At 39.4% G+C, this 22718-nt stretch overlaps 1 long non-coding RNA gene across 1 annotated transcript in view; it reads right to left on the bottom strand.

Annotated features, from left to right (window-relative positions):
* LOC135301355 (uncharacterized) overlaps positions 1–21278 on the bottom strand; it is a 31084-nt gene extending 9806 nt beyond the window's left edge. The window contains exons 1-2 of the long non-coding RNA XR_010363113.1: positions 21170–21278; positions 1930–2093 (exon numbers count right to left, since the gene is read on the bottom strand). This is a non-coding gene — a long non-coding RNA (uncharacterized LOC135301355). The remainder of the gene's footprint in view (positions 1–1929; positions 2094–21169) is intronic.
* Positions 21279–22718: the final 1440 nt, after the last annotated feature.

The following is a 22718-nucleotide window of genomic DNA, read 5'->3' as shown; positions in this document are numbered from 1 at the left end:
AAGCTACATACCTAAATGAGATAGTGATCTTTACTATATTTACAGAACCATCCAAGAGCTGATTATTAAATTATGTGCTGCAATCATCTGCTACTGAAATTCAATCACAAATGTAAATAGAAGTTGTAGACGAGAAATTCAACCATGTTCTTTCTCACATACTGTGAGAAATTGTACATTGTTTTTCTCTTTTATTGACTAAATCTTTAATACATTGATACATCCAACTTTGAGCAGTGTGCTTTCTATCAGAATAATACTAATGATTTTCTGTGTTGCCTTTTACATTTGATCAGGCAGAATGATCACATCAGATCATCCAGACTTGAAGAAATTGTCTTAGAACACAAAGATACTGAAGTGAATACTGTGGACTCCTTCTGCAAGGGACAAAGGCTGAGCTCAACCCTGCAGTACTCCAAGTAGCTGTGCCTGCACAAGAAAGCTTAAAATTGATCCATTGTTGGTAAATCAGTCAAAACTCTTGGCTGAAAAATCTGGGTTACCTACAGTAAAAATGACAATAAAATCATACCCTTCATTTAAAGCTCAGTTTCTGATCATGTCCCTGGTTTTGGATAGGACTTTCAACAGTTTTCTTTGCTTGTGGAAGAAGTAATGGCTTGCAGAAAAATAAGTCACTATTCTGCATCCAGAGGAAATCATTAATTCTGCTGAGCTCCATGTCCTTATATTGAAGCTGTTTGCTTATTTCTTTTTTTTCCCCAGAAGGCCATACGCAAAGGAATCTCTATTACTGCAGGGAAACATCTGTAGAATGCATTTATTTTATTTCATCTTCATCACTTGACCACTTATTCATATCATCTCTCACTGTATTTCCACTATTGAAACAATTGTTTGACTCAAAAGGGGTAGGAAATTGTTCTCCACCCAGAGGGTGGTTGGGCATTGGCAGAGGCTTCCCAGGGAAGTGGTCACAGCACCAACCTGATAGAGCTCAAGAAGTGTTTGGACAATCTCCGAGGCACAGGGTGTGACTCTTGGGGTGTCCTGTGAAGGGTCAAGAGTTGGACTTGTGGGGGTTTGCGGCCTCCTTCCAACTCAGGATATTCTATGATTCTGTGATCCTAAGAAAGCTGCCATTAGCATCTTCACTTGATCAGCATCTTCAGAAACCTACCTTCAGACAGACTCCTACAAGTTACAGCCAATCTTCTACGGATTTTATGTCACATAATTATGAATCATCTTAGGGAAAAAAAAACCCAACAAAACTAAAAAACCCCATTATTCTTCAGCCCAGACAGGCATTAATGGCAGAAAACATACTGACAGTAAGATCATTGCACTGACATATTATTTTTTCTTTTCTTGGTAATAGATTATATTTAAATCTAAATCACTCATCACATAAATAAATTAAGGAATAATAGATTAGGGAAGAATCTGATATTTTGCAAATTAAAATCCTGCCACTGTTATCACCAAGTCACTCAGGAGCTGAGACTTTTCAACTCAAATTGCCTGATCTGAGGTGAGTTTCCCTTTTTAATGATACTTTTAGCAAAATTCTGCATATATATAGAAAGTTAATTTACTTCTTTAGAGATCAGTCATGTTATCATCTCAATCTAATTAGATAAAATTGTCCTTAAAACAATATTGATTTTGAACTAAAGCTTTCCGTTGTATTACCAGTAGGCAGTGTTTCCCTTATTTAACCTTGGTGACAGATAATGTCAAATTCAACAAAAAAACACTGTTGAAGAGCATAGTCAAAGCAATTCTGCCTCTTAAAAGCGAAAATTAATTAAACTGTGCTAATTGCTCAATCAAATAAATACAACACATTCTCTTATAAGGGGTAAAGTTGGTAATCTTCTATTTTCATTCAAAATTTTCATTCAGAGCCATTAAGAAAAAATTTCTGTTGCATAGACAAAATATATTTAGTCTTTACTGTACCTTCAGATTATGGTTTGGTTCCCATGCTCTTTTTCACTGTAAAATGTCATGATTGTTCTCAAAGGTAGGTGAAAACTAGTATTTACTCATCTGGTGTTATGTCCAGTTAAGAAACTATTTTCTTTTTTCCTGAAGTGTACTTTTGCCAAACGAAATGAGTTCATCTGAAAGAGAGAGGTTAAATCAGATTACCTTCCAGAAAAGAGACAGTCAGCCAGGGAACATGAGTCAACGTGAAATTTGGAAAATTAGTTTGGAACATTTATAAACAGAAGCTCAAGTGCCTCTCCTGCAGTAGTTTGGGGCAATGAGAGAAGTTGCTTCAGTGCAACAGCAGAAGGGCTGTGGGGCTATTCCCCCTTCCATCTTCAAAAGTGCAGCAGACACTTGTCAGTGGGAAAGTGAAGGCTGGCACTAAGCTGAGAGCAGTTATTAACTCCAGATTTCAGCCAAAGCATTGCAGGTGGACAGCACAGACACTTGTCCACAATCAGAAATAAGCCTGGATTTGAAGCAATAGAGGGGGGTAAACAAAGCATACTGGCCCACTAGCAGATTCAGTAGCCAATGGCCCAGGCTGTGAATGCACTTTAAAAGATGATGACATTTTTACCAAACAGTGTGTTATCTTTCACTGGCCCCACAATAAGCATGAGGAAGCCACAAAACCCACCCCCCGCCACAAATTTCCAAAAGATATTTGGAAAAAGAGATAGCACTAAAGAGGGAATAATATTTGGCTTGACTCAAACTGCGTATTTTAGCATTAGTACGAAAACTAAGGCAGAAGCAGTTTTCAGAAATATTGTTTGCAAAATGTCTGATCTTGAGGCTGTTTTGTACATTCAAAACATGTCTATACCTTCAACTACACTCATAATAGTAGACTGTAATAGCTGCACTTTTGCTGGTAATGGGAAAATTCCAGTTATTTTGGTAATGTTGTTTTCAGTTCATCATGGTTACAATCCATATTTTCCTGCCAAAGACTGTATGAATGATGGGGAATGTTGTCAATTTTGCATTTACTGTCATTGTGGTTGTTCTTTACTTGGCAATATAGGAACTTGCTGTAATAAAAGTAGCTAATGTGTATTGGATGTTTTTTGTTCAGTACAGTTTAGTGGACTCCTGGCTCCTCAGAGAGGAGCTGGAAAGCTACACCTGAACTGAACAAGTATATATTACCTCTCCTAGCTGATACTCTATGTTTTTCATGTATTAGAAAGTATGTTATTAAGAGAATGGTTTTATATTTTTCCATCCCTGGTCACTGCTAGAAGTTACAAAAAACATCTCACCTGACCAGACCACAGAAATAGGTGCCTGACCACAGCCACATTGCTGGAATCAATGCTCAAGACTGACAGAGAATGGCAGCACCAGCTCAGTGATGCTGCATCTGGGGACAGGGATAAGATTATAATTTTCAAAGACCCTCCAGAAAACCAGTGGCTGATTATAGTTAGTAGTCACCCTCAGTGGTCTCATTTCCTCCTCTGTACACATGTTAGGACTTGGCTGAAACAAGAAAATTTTGAACACCATTTATCCTCTGAAGTTTGCTTTCTCATCCATTAAAAAAAAAAAAAAGAAAAATCCAGAGGCGCACTCCTCTTAATGAGATTCTTGCCTGGAAACAGCATCAGATTTTGGCCCTGCTGTTTAATTAGCATGGTTCATTGATTTATATTTAAAGTAAAAAATCCTGTAAAGTCCAAACACACTGATTTATGTTATTAACATCATATTATGCAGCAAATGGAAAGAAGTAGAAGGTCCTCTGAAGGCAGACCTGTTGCCTGGACCTCCATTTGTGTGTTTACTATCAATAGCACTTATGCCCTGAATGCCTGGCTGAGCCACCACCCTTGCAATACTTAGTAACAGCTAAAATTTAAAAAGCAAGCTCTTAAATGCTAAATCTACTGTAGGCAGTAACTTCTCCATGCTCAGTATGTTTTGCAGAGTTTACACAACTTGTTGTCAGCCATTGATTATGAGCAACAGACCTAAGTAATTCCTATAAGTTTTTGCTAAATGGTAGCTGAGTCATCACAAAAAAAACCCCAGAAAAACACAATAAATGGTCTGGATCATCATTGAGCTCTATTGCTGCTTATCATTTCCAAAGATGACCAGGCAGGCTTAAGCAGGCCATCCTTTCTCAAGGAAAGGATTGTAGGAGGGAAGCACCATCTGCAACATGTTCAGACCGACTGCCGTTCTGTGCCCAGAGAGCCCACTGGGACCACAGACCACTGACCACTGCAGCCTCAAAGTCTCTCACTCTTCCACTTAGCACTGTGCAGGCTGGGTGAGTAGGGATCTGCAGCACAGATCAGCCTGTGACAGGGACAATGGCTGCTCCTGTCTGTTACTTATTCTGGTGAAGACAAAGGCGTTTATTTCAGGGCTGAGTCCCACAAGAAGATCTGCCAGCTCTCCGTGTGAGGAGCCACCCATTGGTCCTGAAAATAAAATGCATGTATGTGGGAAATAAACTGGTCACTGAAATTGGATTGGGATATCCATGGAAAGTGATACGAAGAAACATAAATATCATCATTCTGCGAAATGCATCAGCTTACAAACTGTTAAAAATGGTTTTTCAAAGGACCTTCAAAAGACTTCAGTGCAAACAAGTGAAGAGTCACCAGTGTCTCACTAAGCAACAATATGTGGAGGATGTAACATAGATTTCTAGATGCTATTTTATCATAGCATTTAAAGTTTGAATATACTGTTCCACTTAAATAGAATAACAGTCTTGTAGAGCTAATAATCTTCCCTGCTGATGGACAGCAGATAAGACATAACAGGATTACATTAATTCTTTCAAGAGTTCCCCTATCTACTCAGTCCTCACTCCAATTTCTCCACTGCAAATAATTGCAAATGTTCTAGTGCCAATACAGGTGCCATAAAATTGTCAAAAGAAAAAAATTCTTTTGAAGTTCATTTTTAAAAAGATATTTTAAAGTTCTGTGAAGTCATTCCTTTAGCACTTCACTTCTTTATTTCTTGCCAAAACTTCTAAAATATTTTGCAACAAAATATGAGAAGAATTCCTCAGATTCTAATATTTAAGATTATTTTCATACATTTCTAAGAAGGTTGTTGGCTGATTAAGCACGAAAAAATAAGAAACTTTTATTTCCATTTTAGCATCAATCTTTTCCATTTCAGTGGCTGCTGCTGTTCTTTCTACTTTAAATATACTCCTGGGTGAACTTCTGGACCAGTGGTTACTGGATACTGTTTTCAAAATGACTGAAGTACACTAAATCTCATTGACTTTCAGTTTTGCCCAACATGGCATGCCCTCTGAGCAGTAAGTGACAGATGTGTCTATTGTCCACAGTAGGACTTAAAAGGCATCACTGCTTTTTTGACAGGATTCATTTTCCCACCTAAAATGTTCTGTCAGACAGAAGTTGGCTGAATTGCTATAGAAATTCCTTCTTCTAGGATCATAAGCATTAAAAGAGAGCTTTTAGAAAGGCATCGGGAGAGCTTCTGGTATGCTCTCCCACATTCAATAAAGTTGATGCATCTTGCTTGATGATGGATTCAGGAAGGATCCAAAGCTTTGAACTCCTTCCTGTGAAAAAGAGAATTAACTTACTGTCAATTGTACTGTATTTTGGACATACAAGTCCACTCTGCTTTGGGGGTTTTTCAAATGAAACTATTAAAATTTATTCTGAAATAATGGCTGATTCTAGAAAAACTCCCATACCTATAGCTCACATAGAAAAGGCTTTGTACTTTTTCTCCAATCAGGAGCAAAAGGAACATGAGAAGTGATTTTTAAGATTTCCTTCAGCTGGAAAACAATTGGCACCATTGTACAAGCACAGCAAAAGCAAAGCATACTTCATCAAAATTCCTGGTGCTCCCTGATACAAGCAGTAATTTGGCCATCATTGCCAGCTTTACGTTCATATTGAGATCTCCTATAGGGGTGGAAATCTGCTCAGGAAGTATCTGGCCAGTTTAATGCCAGTAATCAATCCTAAAGAGTGAAGTTAATGAATTTTGGTTGAAAACATAAATTTGAGCAACCATGTAATTTTACATTGCAAGTAGCATGCTTCTCTTGCAGCCCTCTATTCTTGTGCACTAGCCTCTGTATGTAAAAGAGCCAGATCTCCAAGGAAAGCAGTGTACCCTGTGCAAAGATTTTAACAGCTGAGGCACAAAAGAAAATAATGGTACCCAGCAACTGCACTCTCTATAAATGTCTTCTTTGAAGTTGGATCTGCTAGTAAAGCTCCCTTTTAAGTTTGATGAGCAAATGCTGATTGCACCATGGAGACAGTTTCTACAAGTAACCACAAAGTAGTGAGAAAGTAGACAAAAGTCTGTAATATTCAGGGAACGCCTCCCTCTGCTAATCAGAGAAAGCTGAAAGATCAAATGCTTGCTCAGTGGGCAGCTGTTACTGGGTTTGCTTTTTAGTTCAGTTCAATAAATTGACTTGCTCACTTGTTACTAAAGCAGATTATTGTTAATGGGCTTCTTGGTCAACAGCACCTCTTGATAACATTTTAATTAAAATGAATATGTGTCTCATTTAGTTTTTGGGGTCTAATATGTGACACTTCAGAACACCGACATTGTCAGATGTCATTTTCTTCAATTAATTGGTGTGTAATTATTCTCAAATGGCTGGAAAGCATACAACATTTTATTTTTGCCACATTTACCGCTTTGATACTCAGTCCACCAGTAGTGCCCATTAAAAAAAGTAGTGCCTTCCTTCTGAAAGGAGACCAAATTGAATTTGCAGATCAGATTTCTGTTGCTTACAGTCATTCTTAACTCAGCACCAACACCTTTCCAGCTGGCTCTGCCAGGTAGTCCTGTGTGGCCCTGGCTCAAGAAGGTGAAGGGATAATACCAGGAACCAAAACACCCATCCCTGCTCCTGGTTTACCCCTGGAGGAGACTCATAGCACAGGCAGAGGTACTTCTGGCCAAGATTGTGCTCTCAGTTTGGGAATACCATTGCCATGCTGTGCAGGATGAACATGAACTTCTGAGAAAGAAAATAAATAAAATTATAGTGCAAAGCAAATGCAGCCAGACTCACTAATCTTTTCTATCCTAACAGGAGCTCTCCAGGAGCTGGATCTCCTGCCAGGGCCATCTCTGTGAGGCCCTTGTACACAAACCTGAATATACTTAACTCACCTGCTGCACTTATATTTAGGTACAGAACTGACATCCTTCTTCTTCTATGTTTAGGAAACTAAAGCAGAGGGACTGGTTCAAACACACCCAAAACGGCCCTCAGAGCAAAAGCAGCAAAAGGACATGGGACTCCTATGTTTCCAGCTACAACATGAACCCCTGCACCAAGTTCTCCCAGAATTAATGGTAGCTAATCAGAATTACAGGTTTAGATCTTGTACCACGTATCCTTCTGGTAAACATAGGTATAATTCCAATGAATGATAGATTTTCCCCTCTGTTTTCATCTTCAGAAAGAGGACTATTTTTTCCCTTTTGTACCAGTTCCACTATGCTAAGAAATAATGATTAAAAAACATGGACATCATCCTGCTTCTTTAGTTCTGGCATCCCTATCATTATAAATGTTTTCCTACACTGTTACCATTACATGAGTTCTATAATGAACTATTTGTTCATCAGGGAGCTAACTTGTAAGCTGTAAAGATCAGAGCTTTATTTCAAAGGGAGGGAAAGCGTTATAGCATTTAATCTTATGCGCATTTGTCGTGATTTAACTCCAGACAGCAACGAAACACCACACAGTCACTCACTTCCTCCCCACCCCGTCCATAGGATAGGGAAGAGAATCCATTTAATCAGAGTTTAATAAGTAAAGGAAAAGCTGTGCATGCAGGCAGAGCAAAACAAAGAATTCATTCACCACGTCTCATGGACAGGCATGTGTTCTCAGCCATCTCCAGGAGAGCAGGGCTCTATCATGCACAAGGATTACTTGAGAACAGTCAATAAATATTGTCATTCCAAGCATCCCCCCTCTTCTCTCTTCTTTCCCCAGCTGTATATGCTGAGCATGACACCACACTGCATAGAATATCTCTTCAGTCAGTGGGGTCAGCTGTCCTAGCTGTGTCCTTTTCAGCCTCTTGTACACCCCCAGCCCCCTCACTGGCAGGCTGGTGTGAGAAGCCTGAAAGGCCTTGGCACTGTGTGAGCACTGCTCAGAAGTTATCGTAGAATTGTTTTGGTTGGAAAAGACTTTTAAGATCATGAGGTCCAACCAGATGATGCAATGCAACATTGGAGGCAATGCACCAGAAACTTTTGGCCACATACCACAGCTGTGACCAGCCACAACCAGTAACTATCTCCCAAAGCTTCACATTCAGCTAGGTCTTGTCACCATACAGACAAACCTTTAAAGTCAGCTGCACTTGCCTGCCCAGGTCTCCAATTGCTTTGGAGTAGACATGAATGTGGCTAGGAAAGACCACTATTCAAGACTTAAAACATCTACTAACACTGTTTTCAGCACAAATACAAAACATACTCTATTATTAAGAACACTATTATTAAGAACAAAATTAACTCTATTCCAGCCAAAACCAGGGAAACATTTAGGCGAATTTACAACATAGAGTAAAATCATAGAATAGAAATACAAAATCACTCTAGTTAGAAAATAGCTCTGAGGTCATCGATTCCAATTGTTAATCCAGCAGTGCTGTGTTCAACCCTAAATGATTTCTCTAAGTGCCACATCCACTTTTTTTTTAACACTTCCAGGGATGGTGTCCTTCCCTTGGGGGCTGCTCCAATGCCTCACCAGCCCCTTCAGTGACAAAATAATTCCTAATATCCAGTCTAAACGTCCCCTGGCACAGCCTGGGGCCATTTCCTTTTGTCCTGTCATTTTTTATTTGGGAGAAGAAAACAACCCTCACCTGGCTACAGCCTTTCTACAGGTAGCTGTGGAGAGCAACTGAGCATCATTTGTTCAAGGTCAAATAACCCCAGCTCCCTCAGCCTCTCCTCATCAGACTTGGGCTCCAGACCCTTCACCAGCTTCCTTGCCCTTCTCTAGACTTACTCCAGCACCTCAATATCGTTTTTGAGTGCCCAGAAGTGGACACAGGAATCGAGGTAGGGCTGTAGCAGTACCAAGCACAGGAGGAGAGTCACTGCCCTGGTCCTGCTGGCCACAGCATTGCTGATCCAGGCCAGGATTCCATTGGCCTTCTCAGCCACCTGGGCACAGGTGGCTCATGTTCAGCTGCTGTTGACCAGCACTTCATGAAAGACATTACAGGACCTTACTCACAGCTATGGGTGCACCAAAGGGGTACAGCAGGATTTAGACATTTTAGGTATTTCCAGAAAGAGCTCTGGAAATTTTCAACATTTTTCAACACATTTTATCCAATGATGAGAGAGGTTAGTCTGTTTCCAGTACCCATAAACTCTCTTCTGCTGCAATCCTCTATTTGTGCAGGTGATTTTTTTTTTTCTGTGATGTATACCTGTCCATTTGGAGATATCCAAGCCACAAAACAGCTGTTAGACAGTAGTAAGTTTTGGTTACTCAGAATCAAGGCTGGATCCAACCCAACAATGACAGAGAAGTGAGAGATTCGGTAGCATGTTATCAATTTTCTGAGCCATCTGGTTCAAATTTGTGCAATTTAACGGCAAAGCATTAAATTTTAAAAACAGATTATTTATTACCACAAATAATCTAGTAACATTTTTGGAGTATGAGACTAGAATTAACCTCTGAAAGGATAATCCTATCAACTTCAGCACATTACATGTTTAAAATATACCTACCATTCACAGTGAAGCAAAGACACTTATATATCATTAAATCTAATGGAACAAAAAAAGTATGCTCTTTTAGAAATGATATCTCACCGAAGTGTTTGATCCATGTCAAAGTAACACATGTTAATCAAGACAAAGATAGCAACACAAGACAAAGAATCTAGTATGAACAACTGTACAAATCTCCATCAGAGAATTTCACTTTTCACACACAAGGTACAAACAGCTTCTCATGTACTGCACTACCTGCATGCAGTGCCATGAACTGTGGCAGTGTGTGACAGTCTTCAAAGCCTGTAGAAAGTAATTTAATAACTTGCTTCTATCAAACCCACTGCTCTAACTTCTGAGTGTCCCAAGAATTTCAGTTTGGACAGGCCAATTTCTGACTGGATATACTTTTCAGCCTTCCTTCCTCCACTCCTCCTTATGCCCATTTTCCAGGTGGGAATATGAAGCCCAGGCACCTACCAAGACCTGCAGAAGATCATATAAAAAGTCTCTAGCAGAGGACTAAGCTGACAGACTTTCCTCCAGTTTCAGGTTTGCATTCTTGCTGGATGAATGCATGACTTTTTATTCTCCTCCTCTAAAGTACATGTTATTTTTATGACACATATTTCCTAAAGTGTTTGGAAGCATGAACGTCAGCCTGGGTGGACAGTCCTTGAAGCCATTTGGAAGCTTTATTAAAGTTAGTACACATCTATGAAAAGGAGGGCTATGATCCCTACTACTGAAATAGTATTTCCATATTATTTAAGATTTTATTTGAACTTTTAGTAAAATATTAATTCCTATCCTGGTTGTAATATAAAATTCTTTATTATGTACTGGTACCAATTTTCAGAATCTTGCAGTTTGAAAGTAGGCCAAATGTTAGGTTTAAATATCCTGAAAATGTATTTCTAGAATATAATAATCAGTCAAATGCAAAACTGAGTTTGAAAGGTAACACATCTATATGGATCATTGCAATTTTGAAGACTAAATCATGTCTAATTAACTAGGCCGAGATAGTAGATTTTTTTTCCCATCTCAAATTTAATTTAATTGTTAAAAGCCAAAATCTGTACATTAACCAGCTCTTCACTGAAATATGGGGGAGTGCTGCCTGCAGAAGTTTTTAAAACCAGACCTAAGGTATCAGGCTGTGCAGCTCCTTGCAGCTAAGAAATATGTCAAATGCTGCTCACTGTGTTTCACATCCCTGACATTGGCTTTTAAGGAAGGATTCAGCCTGAAAACCCCTTTGAAGGGGAACAGAAACTTTGAAGGCATCATCAGAACAAAATCATGTTACATTCTTCACGTCAATCTGTGCACTTGGCAGATGCCACACACCAATAATTTAAATTTTTGTTTTCATTTTTCATTTTCAGGCACTGTGAAAATTCCAGGGCATTTCCTCCATCATATTTGTAACCTATTCATTATACCATTTTACTGCATAATGAAGACAAATGCCAACACTTTAGCAACAGATTTGGGTAATGACAAGATGTACAATAACACAGAGTAATGTGACCAGGCCTTCAAGTTCTAATTGAATATTTTTCTGATCCTGCTTTCATTAATCTTTCCTCCCGTTTCATTTTTCTAGCCATTTTATGTGCTGCCTGCCCCTTTTCCCCTTTCCCCCTCAACCCACTCTCTGAAAGCTTTTTTGAGAAATGGATTCTGCCTCCATTGTGGGTTCAGGCTTTCTCCTTATCACTGTGCACGGCTCACTTGCCGATGAAGCACTGAGCCTCCGACGGAGGCAGCAGCGTGCATCCCAGGCACGGTGCTTAATTGGTATGCTGGCCCATGCAAAGCTATCTGATTGCATTCAGCAACTGGCAGGGACAGAAAGCATTTCCAAGGGAAATAATATCTAGCTGTGAATGTGGAATATGTGTGTAAGAACTGAACAGTAAACACCAGCCTTAATTTTAATATCTCACATTATGCAAAACTAAAAAAAGATGAGTGCTCCGATATTCAAGCAGACCCCTGCGGGATAGGAATGTTATCACAAGAATATTATAGAAACCAATGCACAATATCCAGCTGCTGTGAGAATTTAAGGGGCATCAAATGATTTTGAATCACCATTTTCCTTCCACAAATGAAAGTATTTACCTATTAACAGCAGCAAAACTATATTATTTTGCTGGGCAGTACGACCGCAAGCAACATTGCCTTTCAGTTTAAGCTCTGATATGTTAGCACTTAATGTCCCAAACAGCCCTTAAAAGCTCCAAGGTAAAAATGTAAAACCATAATCCAGTCCTAAATGGTCATTTAAAAAATGATCATCCCAAAGCTCAAGAGTGCCTTTATCTGTTTATGAGGCATTCCAGTTAAAATAGTTACACTAGGAATGCAGGGAGGATGATACCTATTTAATTTTATGGTGTTTTTCTCTCTCTCCAATGATAAAAGGTGGCTGGGACTGCAGCAAAAGCCAAATCTGGTCTGCTTTGTTCACACAACTAGTCACACTGACTGCAGCAGGGCTGTGGAAGAGATTTGCCCTTACCTCTTACTGTCTAAATTATCTTTATAAGCCACTTTCTGTTTGTGTCCTACTGTTTAGTGAAACTGCTACTCATCTGCTTCCAAAAGGAATGTGGGACAGATAAGAGCTAGGATGTGAAAGCAGAAAAAAGAAACATCCATTCAGATCAGTGGGTTCAGATTAAAAACAAAATCTTGACAAAACAAACTGTCTTGCTGACATAATTTTTTGGGAGTTGGTCAAGGAAGATTTGCACAGAACTGTTTAGACAATACCTGTCTTGTTCATCCCTTAGAACTTACATCACCATTCCCAGAAATGAGAGGACAGGAAAGAATTTGTGATATTCAGAGAAAATTTGCATGCAATTTTTAGATTATAAGATGTACAAATGTTCTCAAGCTGATTCTACTTCTTTTTTTTTGTTTCCTAAAGTAATGTGTGACATAAAGAGAATTTAGTGCTGATCTTGCTGGGCAGTCATTTAGGCCAGGGTATGATAAGTAAACAACCTGGCAGCACCACCCAGCTCTGTGTTTGACTCCTGCCCTCTGAGCAGCCCAATGATGCTATCATGCTGATTGCTTTTCACACCTCAGAGCTAGATCTCAGCAGTCTGGGTCAGTTCCTGGGTCAGACACACCCAGAAGCACCTCAGCAACGTGGTGCTGAGAGACAGTGGCTGCCCTGGTGTTGCTAGAACTGCTTGCTGCTGTCCAGAAGGAGCTTTGCCACTTCAGTCATGTGTCCTCACTTCCTCAGCCTGGTTTCAGCTCTGCTTGCCAACTTTCTCCAAGTTGCTCTTGAAAATAATAAAAAAAAAAAAGTCTGTTCCCTGATGATGTCCCCTCTGGGTGAGGAGGAAGAACTGGAATTTTGTGACCAACTTTCCAGGCTCACCTTGAACTCTCTGCTCTTGAGGGATTGGGAAAGGGTTGTTTTGTAAACTTTTTTTGTTCTGCAAGTGGCAGAAGAAACCTCAGCAACTTGGGCAGACTAGCTTCTTGTAGACGTCCAGCCCTGTGAGAGGAGGCAATCTTAGCATCGCTGCTCTCTGGGGTATGCCTCAGGAAAGAGGAAGAAATTTCTCTGCAAAAGCCCAGACTTTCATCCTGAGAGACTGAAAAGCATGGCATGTACTGGGTCCTTTCTGCAAGCCTGGAAGAAGCACAGAAAGGCCTTGGGAAAATAGCACACCTACTGAACAGAAAAACTTGCTCTGCTTAAAATCAGGAATTTTAGTAATGCAAATACACCTCAAAGAAAAAACTTCTGGAAAAACACCACTGTTATTTCCAGAGCATAAATGCAATATTTTAAACACTGTCCATTAGGTTTTGTTCCAGAAAACATGTGGATCACATATTTATTTGAGACCAAGTACAAATCATCCTCAGTCCTTGCAAATGCCTTCCTTGTAAAATAATAGCAGGGAAATGTGAGTACTTTAAAAAATATTTTATCGCTGAAGATAATAGCAACAAATCTCCACAATGGCATAAACCTTCAATTTCCCATATTCAGGATTCCGTTTTTTTCAATTAATGGACATAAGGAACAAAGATTTGATAAACCATTCTGTACACGTTGTTCACTATTCTGGGTGTGTGTCCTGCCCTGAAGCAACTGGAGATGTCAAGTCTACTTGTCAAGGCCAAAAAGAACAGAGATAAATGATCACCCTGTCTCACAGCTGTATTTACTGCAAACTAAGCACAAACACCGTGTTTAGAGCCCTAACATTTGAATAGGTTATAATGCCACCTCCAAGTGAAAGTTTTCACAATTGAAAAAAGAAACGGACAATTTCTTCACCTACTTGTATAATGCTTTTCTAAAAGACAGAATTTGAGGGAGATTGGATTCACCTCAGCAAGGCATGCTGCACCGTGAATTGTCTGAAGCTTCCTCAGTATATTTTGCCAATTTGATCACCAGTAGTAAATTGGGTGAACTTTTGGATTTCAATGCCTGAGACTCCTCGTGCGTCAGGATGAGACAATTCTGTGGCTTGGATGATTACTTCTGAAGGCAAAAGGCCAAAGTTTTCTCCTTGAACTTTACATATGAATTGATGAGCTCAATGCCTTTACATAGTTTTAGGTACCTCCCAGCTTTGCCTAGCCACATCAAGGGAATACAGTAGTAAAAAGCCATTTTCTTTCTACTTGCAGAACACGTTAGCATTTGAGAGGGAAAAATCTGTAAAAGACTCCATAAAAATATTCAGAAAATGCATTAATCCCAGATACTTTGTCCATAGTTCCTTGCAGAGCTATCAGAGTGTCTAGGTTATTGACCTATAATCCATTAATAGGATTTTTAAGAGTTCTGTTATGGTTACTCTTCAGGAGATGAGTGAACAGATTGATAGGATGGTCACCCCCTTGCCATAACCTTTGCCTAACAAAGCTGATTAATTCAGTCGTTCTAGTTGATCAGGCATCAACCGTGGCTTTGTCTACAGATAATTAACTAAGATCCAAGCCAGAGAAGTCAGAGGCAAACAGCAATGTGAACTCTCTAGGCTAAATCCAAGAGATTGAGGTCTAGAAGCAGGGCTGAGGTAAATGATGCTGTAAAGTATCCATCAGTAACCACCACTGTGTCAGCCCAAGCTTTTGTGAGCAGAGGCAAGATAGAACCCAGCAGATGAGCACATGGTGAGTGATGTCAGGCACCATGGGCACTTGATGGAGCCTTGACAGGGTACCACACCTGCAGCCCAGCACCTCATTCACTTCTCATGACACTCACCTGCCCAAAATCTTTTAGCCACCTGAAGACAGTCCACCTGCATTGGGCAGCACTGGAAGCGGCATGGAGCAGCACCCCTGCCCTGCACAGGGGCATTTCCAGAGCAGGCAGAGAGGCAAAGGGAGCAGTGCTGTAGCTGCAGATGCCCTGAAAACCCATGGTGACATGGTTCTCTCCCTTCCTGTTTGCTTTTGTTTGGCTCTTTGGAGCATTTCCACAGGCCTGTGCTGGACCAGAGGCTAGCAGGTCTCTGCCTTGCCTCATTAGACATGAGCAGTAGGGGTTGCAGCCATCTACCACACTTAAGACATTCAAAAGCACCCAGACACATAATTGACTCCAGCTCCTTTCAACCCCAAAGCAAGCTAGCTACAGTCAACAATGACGAATAAAGAAAGAATTCAAGCCTGGCAAATAACCTGAAGTAGAGCAGCTGCAATGGGAAGGGAAGCAGCCAAGTGAATTAAGCCTCCCATATTCCTTGCTTAGCCTTTCTTTTCTCTCTCTGACCTGTAGCTGAATACAGCCTTTTACCACTGCTCCTTGTTGCAGCTGCAGCACTCCGAGGCTCTCAGGAGCCTTGTAACACTCCTCTGGTCAGTTGTAGGGAATTTGGAATACCAAGGCAGGTACACCACAGTGCTGCCCCTTTCACTTGCTCCTCTAAGGGCACATCTGCCTTCCTTGGCATCCTCCCAGCTCACCCCTGAGACCACTCCAGCACACACCACTGACTTCATGCTTGCAAAGCAGGTGTCCTAATAAAGTACCTTAGGAGTCAGTCTCAGTCATCAATTTGCAGCAAGGGAGTTGACATAGATATAGGTTAGCTGGTCCACTGCCTCACTTTGCAGTGGGGAGCAGAAGGGACACACAATCCACACCTTGTTGAGAAAGTGGTGGACAAAATGTTTTTCACATCTTCAGTTCAGAAATAGCACTTTCAAATGTTGCATCGTATGAGCAGCTGTGCAGAGATTTTAATTCTATTTCTGAACTGGAAAAAAAAAAATTAAATTCACTGTGCCAGAGTCCCAGGTTGGTTTTTTTTCCCAAGAACACAGGCTGAAATACTATCAACACTAAAATCGGAGGTTGTGCAAAAGCTTTGGGAGATTTTCACACTTCGAAGCCAAATTCTGATTTATTAACTGTTGGTCCAGCTGTGGAATAGTACCATAGCTTCCCAAACATCTGCTTTGGGATTGCAGAATTTTGCATTGTGCAACTCCCAGAAATATCTGAGTGTTGCTAAGACGATCCAGCTCTAACCCCATCTCACACTCATGCCTCATCAGAGGGCACAAATAGGCAACCCTCTTCTTACAGGCTAATTACCAAATAGAAGGCTCCTCTGGGGTGGTGTCATATTGAGGCTGGCTCACTGGAAACAATGAATTTTGGTTCATTTTCTGTTCCAAGATCTATTTAATGTATTTTATTCTCTTAATATTTAAGGTAAACTACATATGCCGCCCATAGGAGAGAGCAGAAACCAAAAACAGATTTGCTTTGAGCTGTAGTCAAACTGACACATTGCTCCCATAAGAAGCTATGATTTACCCTCTTTATTTGCTTGCTTTTTGGATCATTTTCTTAGAAGCTGTAAGACAATTTTAATGCCATGCAGGCAGAGAAGAAACTGAGCTCAGGTTTATCTTGTCCTAGGTGAGCACTTTGAGCACCTAAATAATGTATTGAAAGGTGACAGTGACACTGGTACATGCACAATGTTTACAGTAAGGTACAGATAGGAATGGAATCCTGTCTTAGCCAAATTTTAAAATTCTATACATCTATATACAAACTTACACTCAGGATTGTATATATAACAAATTTCAATAGATAGAATTGGAAGGAGCATGCACAGTTAAGCGTTTTAACCAGTGCATAAACATTTATGAATGTTTCATGCATTTTTGTGTAGCACGGGTGTTTTTTCTCTCTTTACTCAAATGAGCAGTGCCACCTGAGAGGCTATTCATGTGAGCACAACGGCATGATTTACCTCTGTCTGATTTTTAAAACTCACAGTAATCAGGATACAAGCTTCAAAATCAGGGCTGACTTGGATATTTATTAGCACAATTACGTCTGCAACCCCTCCTAGACTGAACACGATTTTGGTAGTAATTTTCAAATCATTAGCACACTCTTTTAGTAACATCTTATCTCAGCTATTAGACAGGCTGTACTTAAATTGAAGTCATTAGCAAACACTCCATTACTGTATTGTTTTGCAGTATGCATTTAGTATATTGGATTATTTTGTAAAGTAAATATCCTCTAAATATGAAACAAATCAACACATATCTATAAAACATAATTATAAGGCTACTTAATTCTACAATGTATAAAAATATTTTCAACTTTTATATGAAGTAGCTTCTAAATAATAGAATTCATGGTACATGATTAATTATAGCAATCATCTATCTGTGCTAAAATATGACAGTTTAATCTTCTAAATCGCATCGGGAATGAAACAATTCTGAATCCAAGATATCCCTTTATAGGTTCTAAGTACAGCTCATAAATTACTGTGGCTTTTAAATCTCATCTATATTTCTGCAGTGGAGAGGCAAGACAATACTATGTTCCAGTCTGCAGTCTTCTTTAAGTAAAATTCTTGTTCATTAAAATATTTTAGAGATGTCTCCATAACAACAGTGCCATATAGCTAACTTCCTCTGAAAGAATAACTTCAAATTCAGTGTTTTATAGGGTAGGTAATTTTTACCTTTGGTGTGTTTTGAGAAGGAATCCCTTGGATGGGACCTTTGCTGCATGGCACAGGTGAAATCTCTGAGAAACCCCTGTGATATAAACCTCAGGCTTTTAGTTCCTTCCTTTTTTTAGTAGCATTAAAAGCTTGTATAAGATTCAAGAGTCTCTTGCCTCATACATGGCCTGAATTGTGACTTTCTCTGTGGTTCACAGCTCCTTACAGCTGCCCTGATCGAAGCTGGGGGAGCCCACACTGTGACCGAGGTAGCTCTGCAGCTCAGTTCAGGGGCCCCCTGTCCCTGTGCTCAGGACACTGTGTCAGGGCATGCTCTTCAAATTACCTGCAGGCCACTTTGGTCATCAGTGGGAATCAGGGAAGCTTGCAGAGAAGACCATTGCTCAGCAAGCACCAGACAATTTCAGACTTTAATTTGGAAAGAATAGTCAGCTCAAACCTAAAACACTAGCATGTAGATCTAGCTTTAACAGACTAGCACTGAATAATGTCCAGATTAATTTAATCCAATGGCACAAGGCAGAGCAGCATCATAATGTAGCTGAGCTGCATAGAACCAACCACGGCTCAATGGTAATAAAGACCTGGGGTTTCTCATTAATTCATAGGCAAAAGAAGAGAAGAGTAAAGAGGCTGTGTCATTGTGTGTGCAACTCTTGCACTTTTCTGTTCTACAAGGTTTGTGGGAGGGGAACAAGTTCAGCACAGGTGGTCTATGCTGTCATCTTCATTAGCAAATCTTTGCCAATGCTAACTGCTCCTGAGAAAAAGGCTGGTGTGAAGGCAAGGCTGGAAGGGTCAAGCTATGTCAAATCTACTTTCCTTTTATTAGTCTTTTCCTAGGATTTTTCTGCAGTAATCACTAAAATAGCCACACTATTCCATGGTGGTGGGAGCAGGGGGAAAGGTCTCAGTAAAAAAGACAGGTACAGTTCCAAAACAAATAGCACAAGCAGTAAAAATTATGGACAAGTTCTAACAACATTAATGGAAGGCAATTAACCAAGTGAGCCACAGGCTTTTTTTCTCGACTCTTACTATAAATATATAACACCAGAGTGAAAAAAAAATCTTAATTGCACAAGTATTTGGTTATAAAAGTGATCCAAAAAATGTTGTAGTAGAAATTCTTATCAGGATGATGCAAAGGAAGAGCTCAGCAAAAGCTTGGTTTATAGCTCCTGGAGCCCTAAGAGCACTACTGTGCCTCATGCAATGAAACAAGCAATGACTGCAGCTACCTTTCAGAAGAACATCTTTCTACCATCACACTTTTCCTTTTATAAACCATTTTAATGCACATGTCAGGCTCAGCAAGACACTTGGCTGAAAGTTGTGATTGGATGTAAATTTCCATAATACAAATAAAATTAAGTTTCCTTTCAGCTTCCTAGGCTGAAGTGATGTTTAGATGTCATACATGTTCTTCTCCAAGGTCAGAAGAATTAATAGCTTAGTGGGTAAATTGGCCAACAAGCAAATCCTCTCCTGAGTTTTCAGTAAAAGAATTCCTCTTCTGTTTATCAGACTGCCTGAAGGTAATTTGCCAAACACAAGAGAAAAAGGAGATTTTTATTTTGTTCAAAAATGTTTTTTAAAAAAATCTGATTTTGCTTCCTGAGAGGCTTTCAATGAGAATAACATATTCAAAAACAACACTCACTTTAGAGTTTTCATTTGGCTGTATACTTTTTACTTCTTTCAGTAATCTCCTCCAAGTTGTCCCTGATTTGAAAGCAAATGCAGGGGAAGAGGAGACTGTAAAATGTAGGAGAGACAAAGTGAGGCCTTGAGATGAAAAATAGCTGTAAAAAGCTTTTATTTTCTGGGTTTTTTCAATCCAACTGCATTGTTATTGCCTAAGAACTTCATGAGAAAATAGTATAGTTCAGTAATGCAGTACACTATAATGTTAGGTGCCCAAACACATAATCCAGCATTGCTGTGCTTATGGATGTCCTCTGAAAAGGTGTTGGTTATTATGCATTCCAAGTTACTTTTAAGGCATTTTTTTCTCCATAGTCCTATGTATCAGCTCTTCAATTAGTTTCAATTTCATGTTGTTATCTGCTTTGATGTAAGTTCATGGCAATCCTTGTTTATTCCCCATTTCAATGTTCTATATCCATTTGACCCTGTTGAAGGCACCTTCATGAACTCTCAACAGCAGCAGGGGAAAACAACTAATGAACCACAGGGAAACATAATCTAGGAGCAGGTCATCCTCTGGACAACCTCTGCTTCCTGTTCCCATGTTGGCAGCTCCCAGCATGTTCCCACAAGCAAGACCTTATACTGAAACACATTAAAAATTCCATTTTACTTCTTCACTCTGTTTTAAGAATAGGGTCAATTCAGGAATTTATTCAGGAATTCAAACCCTCTGAATTAATACCAATACATTTCTGCCCATTTTTAGCAGCTCTAGGCAATGGATTTGGGAAATCTCTGCAAGCAAGATCTGGGAACCTGTCACAACTTCCATCCCTTTGGGTATTTCCTGATTTTTCATTGCTCTTCCCACCTGTCATCACTTTGAGAGATCAATATTGTTCTGCAGGTTGTAACGTCTGAACATTTATGTATGGTTAGATAGGCTCCCTTTATATATTGCCTGAAAGATAAAATATCAGCTATCAGAGGTTTTCCTAGCTTAATCAGATATACATCTCTTTAGTGTATTAGATACAATAACAGCATGATAAATATCCACAATTTATATGGATATTTATATATGGATAAACCATATGACAGATTTAATCATTAATGAGCCATCACGTAAAAACTTACTAAGGTTTTTTAATAACATCAGTACATTCTCAGTTTAGCACATTTTGAATACCAATGAATGGTGATCTATATATTTACTGAATAAATGACATACTCTATATTCCTCATGCTGCTACTTCATGAGACTTCATTTTTCTTGCTGCACTCTTTGATATATCTTCTAATGTCACTATTTCCTCTGCTATATCTGGAATCCCCTCATTTTTGCTACAGTATGCTAAATATTACTTATAACTGTGTAAAAATTAATAATTAGACATTTTAGAAATTATACCATATACATTGCTTTCAAGAACTGCATGTTTTTTTATCTGGAGGATCTGGTGTTTCCACCAAAGTTAAACCTGGAACCAGACAATCCTGTATAATGACCAGGGAAAAAACATGTTTTCTCAAGTGGGTTGGATGCCTCTGGGCTTCAATGTCTTTTGCATGATAAGTCTAAACATAGTGAATGCAAAGAAGAATTTCTGTCTAATGGAAAGTAGACGCCTCCTCAAACACACCTATTGTCCTATCAATTTTGAGGTCAGGTGACATTTCAGAGTAATCTAAACCATTTAAACAACAAATTATTTCCTATAACTTGGTCTAAAAGGAGATCACTGGGATTTGCAGATATGACAGGACTGAAGTGGCATACTCACCAGCAGGATTTCTGGTGTGCATGACTGCAGTTTCCATACTATTACTAATAAATCATTCAATTTTCCCTCCCTCTGCCTCCATTCAAAGGTGCACGGTTCACATGGGTGGAATGTGACATGGCAGAATGTACTACTGTTGACAAACGATTCCCCAGGAGAATTGTCTGAAGCACTGGTTGCACAGATGATCAATAGCACTGTCAGTGTTCTGGTGTTGTTCAGTTTCCCATTTACATGGAGTAGAATAACAACTGAGAACCTTAATTCACACACGCTTCAGGACTTATCCTTGCTCAGTAACAACTCTCCAGGAAGCCCACAGAGATGCCTCTGTCACACCTGGGGCAGCTCCCCTCCCTGCTGCACAGAAAAGATCTGGGGGTTCTGATATCCTGGGATGACAAGGGGCTCCCAGCTGCCTGGCATGAAGCTGGTTCTCAAACCACCACACCAAAACAAGGATCACAACAGTTCCAGCAAACCCCGACTGTCCAGATATGAGAAATCTTCTAGCTGTGCCACCTCTTACCAGCTGTTAGGAATGAGTCAGGTTTTCATGAAGTTCTGCCTTGCAGCAATCAAAGATTTTTCAAACCAAAACCAAAACAAACCCAAGAAAACAAACAAAAAAACATGAAAAACAAACCACCAAAACAAAACCCCTAAAGAACCAGAAAGTAAAATAAACCACCAAATCTCCTCATTTACAAAATTGAGGTTTTTGTCAGACAGCAATAGTTCTAATGCACAGGGGTTGATGTTTCCACACCTGAGTATGAGATGCATTATATTAGTTTCAGAGAACAAGTGCTTGCAAGGCTTTTCTGTTCTGCATTTGCAAAATACATCATTGAGGTATCAGTGGAAAAGATGCTATCACAGACTAAAGCAGAGGTACATATTAGCATTATTGACTAGCAACACTGAGTGATCTATTTTATTTAATACCAGATTTATCTCCCTGGTGTCTGCAACTGTAAGAGCTGTAAGATTAGCAATTTACCGAAACTGTCATATGGAACGACAGGATGAAATGATGTGGTGTGTTCTCATACAAAAATCAAATTCGAAATCAACCGATTAAAAAAAAATAAAAAATAAAAAATAAAACCCTAAACCCCACCTCACAATGGAGGGCAGCTTTTGTTTTGTTGGGTTTTTTAATCTTTAATTGCCAATGCTGCATATTGGCTGGAGGTTTGAACCATTCTGTAGGTGCTATTCCAAAAAAGCAGTGTCCCTGGAGAATTAATAGCATATGATCACTAGAATAACTCTTCACAAGTCCCTTGAGTCTCTGTAATTAACGTGTTAAACTGCACTTAGAGGGAATAAAGTATCATTATACACAGAATAAATCATTTCAAATTACTGAATTATTTGTCTGTACAATTACCCAGATAATTATCTAAACTTTATTAATAAAAGGTTTCATTAACTACCACTTACTCTGGGTAGAACTAACCCATCCAGGTTTTACTCTCAAATACATGCACAATGCAAAATACAACATAAATATTATAGACATTTAAAAAAAAAAACCAGAACT

This window comes from Passer domesticus, chromosome 5 (assembly GCF_036417665.1).
Source record: "Passer domesticus isolate bPasDom1 chromosome 5, bPasDom1.hap1, whole genome shotgun sequence".
Lineage (NCBI taxonomy): Eukaryota > Metazoa > Chordata > Aves > Passeriformes > Passeridae > Passer > Passer domesticus.
This window is presented reverse-complemented; position numbering and strand designations above follow the sequence as displayed.